We start from the raw sequence: 5,000 nt of genomic DNA, 5'->3' as shown, positions 1-5,000 counted from the left end.
TGGCTGGAGACGATGGTAGCAGCACAGATGATGGTGGCTCAGACTCACTGGATGGCTGGAGACGATGGTAGCAGCACAGATGATGGTGGCTCAGACTCACTGGATGGCTGGAGACGATGGTAGCAGCACAGATGATGGTGGCTCAGACTCACTGGATGGCTGGAGACGATGGTAGCAGCACAGATGATGGTGGCTCAGACTTACTGGATGGCTGGAGACGATGGTAGCAGCACGGATGATGGTGGTTCGTTGATTCCCCGTTGAAGATGTATTGGTAGCGTGGAGTTTGTGGATATTTGTTTGATCTGGTGGTTTTGTGTGCGAGTGACTGACTGATACAGAGATACTGACTGATACAGAATAGACAAAAGCTTCAAAGCCAACCTTTAACAAACTTTCGTCCTTTCTGGATAAATATACTTCAAAATTACAGAACCTTTATGTACGTGACCAGTTCCTTCACATTACAGACTACGGCATCTTAAATGTAGCCGTATTGGGACTGTGTTATGCCATTATGACCTTATGGCAATGTAATTTGTGCTCTTTTTATAGATTTTTCACCATGTTCATTGTACCATTAAATGCGTCAACCCTTCCCCTGCGATGTGCAACAGTTCACTGCACTAAAATCAAGAAAGAATGGGATAAAAAAGAAGAGACTGCAGTTTCCATCTAGTGTAATGTTTGGAGGTCTGTGTGGGACAAGAAAGGATGTCTCAGAGTGGCCAGTGGTTAAGGAGACGTGTGTCAAGTAACGGTGGCAGGTGGGGAAGAACCTTCTGCTCTTCTAACTTCTACTCAAGATTTATTGATGTTTGGTTATTCTTTATAATGTTTCATAAGCCTCTTCTTTATTCTCCTCCTACTCCTCCTCCTCCTCCTCCTCCTCCTCCTCCTCCTCCTCCTACTACTACTACTACTACTACTACTACTACTACTACTACTACTACTACTACTACTACTACTACTACTACTACTACTACTATTTCGACTATTGCTGCTCCTGCTTTTGTTGCTGTTACCACTACTACTACTACCACCACCACCACCACCACCACCACCACCACTTAGCCCTCAATAACAGCTGTTTATCCTGAAGTTAATACTCTTTTACGATGTAGTTTGATCTTAAACTCTCCTCCTCCTCCTCCTCTCTCATCCTTTCCTCCTCCTGCTCCTCCTCCTCCCCTTCCTCCTTCCTTCCTGCCTCTCCCCTGATCACCCACAAGTAGTTAGCCTTTACAAGCACCCAATTCATCATTTCGGAGGGGGAAGAGGAGGAACAGGATAATGGAGAGTGAGATGGTTAGCGAGGAGAAGAGCGAAGAGAAGAAGGAAGAGGAGGAATCGAGCAAATGAATGAGATAATGTGCTTTTTTTTTCTCTCCTCCTCCTCCTCCTCCTCGCATGTTAGTGGATGGGTATTAAAGGTTTGAAAATTAGAGGAAGACGTATTAAGTGTCAGTATTGAAATGGTTCGTAAACGGTCCATATTTGGCGGGGGAGCGAAAGTTGCCCCGGAAAGGTCTCTCTCTCTCTCTCTCTCTCTCTCTCTCTCTCTCTCTCTCTCTCTCTCTCTCTCTCTCTCTCTCTCTCTCTCTCTCTCTCTCTCTCTCTCTCTGTATATGTTCATTAGGTGTGTGTGTGTGTGTGTGTGTGTGTGTGTGTGTGTGTGTGTGTGTGTGTGTTTTCACTGTCCCGTGTGTGCGTGCGTGCGTGGATAATGTTGTGTATCCTGAGTTCCCATCAGTTATCTTTTACTTAGTGTTTACCTGAAAGTGATTATCTTGCTTTTGTTCTTTACCTCTTCCTTTTATGTATTTATTATTATTTTATTTATTTATTTATTTATTTGCCTTTTTTTTGTATTTCCGAGAGGCACAAGATTTGAAGTTGTAAAAAGATGTGGATTAGAAAAAAAAATAAATAAGTAAACAACAATAAAATGCAATAAAACAAAAAAAAAGTCATTACAAGGCGTTTTTTTTTTTTTCATAGAATTTGATAGCTAGATCGTAAAAGGAAAGTCGAATAAAATAAATATATCCACTGTTATAAATCCCTCAATTTTGTTCCTTGGACCATTGTGGCAAAAGCAAGGAGTCTCAGAACGCGTACTCACCTCCTTCTGCACACGCCCTTATTCACCCGAGGAAGGTCAAGGCCGCAATTCATAAACAATCTAATGAGAGGGGAACGGAAGGGTGTTATTGCCAGGCCTTCAAAACCAGCTTCCGGGGGCTCGCGCTACATGGCAAGCAGTTAGCGCTTCCTCCTGCTTAGTAATACCGCATGATTTGTCCTCGTAAACACCTCTTGCACGTGACTGATGGCTGTATGTGTCATCTAATTCACACGAAATTTTTAAAACCGTGTAAATGGCGAGAGAGTTTGATTTGAGGGTTACTGTGCCGGTGCGTGGGATAGGTAAGGGTGTTTTCTGGGTGAAATGTTGGTTTTTAGTTATTTAATATGCTGATGTTTGTCGTGTTCTCCTTTCAGATGTAGGGGAAGTGGGCATTGTGTTTGTCTTATTTGCACAGGGTCAGGAGGTGAAATGTTGGTTTGTTTCTAGTTTATGGATAATTTTCACGTTTTTTCCGTTGAAGTTCATGGATGTGGGGAAAAAGCTTGCCATATTTGGGGCGTAAAGAATGTTGCTTTAGGGGGATTCGTTGAGAAGAGACGGCGATAAGTTGGTTTAATTTAGTTTGTGGTTGATTTTTTTTTACGTTTTCCTTTCCGATTTGGAGAAAATGGAAGGAGGTTTGCGATATTTCAAAAGTAAAGGAGGCTAGATTCCGAGAGTTTGTTGGGGACGAGCTAAGATAAATTGGTTTAGCTTAGTATGTGGTGAAATTTTTTTGCACGTTTTTTTTTTTTTTTTTTTTTCCCCTTTCAGATGAAGAGAAAATGAGAGGAGGAAGTTTGCCTTATTTAGAACATAAAGGAGATGAGTCAGGAAAGGTTTGTTTTAGGAGGGGATAATGTTAGTCTAGTGAAGCTTGTGGTAAATTTTTGTTTCGGAAAAAAAAAAAAATGGAAGGAGGAAGTTTCCCTTATTTAGGCGTCTGTGTGAAGGGTCGTACTTGGTTAACCTTTTCAGCCTTGCGTGAATATGTAAAAGAAGCGAAAATGCAATTTGTATTATATCACGAGAGATGAGGAGGAAGTAATACAAGCAAGAAAGATACGTAAAGAAAATGTGGACTTGTTTTCGTCTCAATGTCATCTTTTCCATTTTCTTTTCACACATGAATTTGGCAAGACACAAACTGACTTACATGAGATAACTAAAACCCTTACTCGCTTTTATCCCTTTCATATCTCATCATCCTCGTCTGTGTTCACTGTTTCCTTCCATCATTGTACCTCCCTTCTTCAGCTCAGTGATATTCCCTTTTTCCCATCCCCTTCTTTCTCCAGCTCTTTGCTTTTCCTTGTCCCTCATACGTGCGGGCAGCAACAGCACTCACTCCCTCACGGACAGAAGAAAGAAAGGCACGGAAAGAGAAAAGAGAGAGCGCGCGAGGAGACAAAAATAGGGAGAGAGAAAGAAACCCTGGCCGGCCTCGACTCTTCATCTGCCACACGCAAGCCACAAGAGCAGAGGAAGAAATCACCGGAATACTGACAGCGCTTCACTCACTCCACAGCGCCCACTAGTATTCATTTTGTCCCGCCCGCTGAGCCACTGAGCTACGGCAGTGAACGGGCGCCACTAACGACTCTGGAAATCGGTCCAAAATTCGCAAATAAATAAAAGAACTAAACATTACCTTGCCTTCAACTTTGACTTTGACAGCGGCGAGAGAAACGTAGGGGACAGAGAGTAGAGGAAGGCACAATCAGCTGGCAATTTGTGTTTATTTATGTGAATTTAAACGCTATTATACCCGTCCCTGAGAGTTTGGCAGTGGCGGGAAGGGGACCGGGAAGGGGCAGGGACGGCTTGTGCATCAGGACCCCGCTAAATACACGGCGGAGGCAAGTGAAGACGTCAACTGCCTCCTCGCAATGAGCATCCCCTCCGCACAAATGGCCCGGACGCACCGCTATTACGGATTATAAGCTCACGATGAATGTGACAGCGGCAGCCCGGGTCAGGGAGGGACCATCTGGGAGGCCCTTCACTGCTACGCTACTCGTATACACCGCCTGCTTCCTCCTTCCTCGTCCTGCTACTGCTGCTGCTGCTGCTGATATGCTCTTACGCACATTCGTCTTGTTGCTCCTGTCCTTGTTAATGTTTGAAGTTTTGCTGCTATAGAGTTAGTGATGCTGTTGCTGGTGTTGACGTTACAACTCCTGCTACTTATACTGTGCTACTACTACTACTACTACTACTACTACAATCACAACAACAACGGTAACAACAACAATTACGATTACTGCTGCTACACTTACAACCATTACCAATGCTACTATTTTTACTGCCACATATATACGAGCATTATGAATGATTATTGCTACGTGCACTTGGACAACCAGTACCATTTCTTTCCTACTGCTGCTGCTGCTACTTCTACTACTGTCGATAGTCTTGCTAGTGGTAGTTGTTAGAGAGAGAGAGAGCTTGGCAGGATGGCAATAGAAAACGGCAGGAGGGTTGCCCACTGCTCCTCGTAAAGATGATGCGGCAGAAAATTTGGATGTCGTGAGAGAAAATGGACTTAAGACGGGGGAGAGAGAGAGAGAGAGAGAGAGAGAGAGAGAGAGAGAGAGAGAGAGAGAGAGAGAGAGAGAGAGAGAGAGAGAGAGAGTTTATGCGAAGACGATAAGAAAATTTCACGCCATTTCAAACACTTTAATGCCCCGTCGAATATTGCGCATCGGGAAAAGAAAACGGAAAATTGTGACGTCATTGTATTTGTTTTATGATTGTCGTACGTCTTTTGTTTTTGTTTTCTTTGCTGCCGTTTACTTATTTATTTTATTTTATTTTTTTGCGTCTAATCTTGTCATTTTTATTCCATTTCACTTTTTTTTGTCAGTTT

At 43.2% G+C, this 5,000-nt stretch overlaps 1 long non-coding RNA gene across 1 annotated transcript in view; it reads left to right on the top strand.

The window, feature by feature from the left end:
* The window catches only part of LOC135090033 (uncharacterized), a 34,705-nt gene that overhangs the window by 20,226 nt on the left and 9,479 nt on the right, over nucleotides 1–5,000 (top strand). The window lies entirely within an intron of this gene.

Source organism: Scylla paramamosain, chromosome 34 (assembly GCF_035594125.1).
Source record: "Scylla paramamosain isolate STU-SP2022 chromosome 34, ASM3559412v1, whole genome shotgun sequence".
NCBI lineage: Eukaryota > Metazoa > Arthropoda > Malacostraca > Decapoda > Portunidae > Scylla > Scylla paramamosain.
This window is presented reverse-complemented; position numbering and strand designations above follow the sequence as displayed.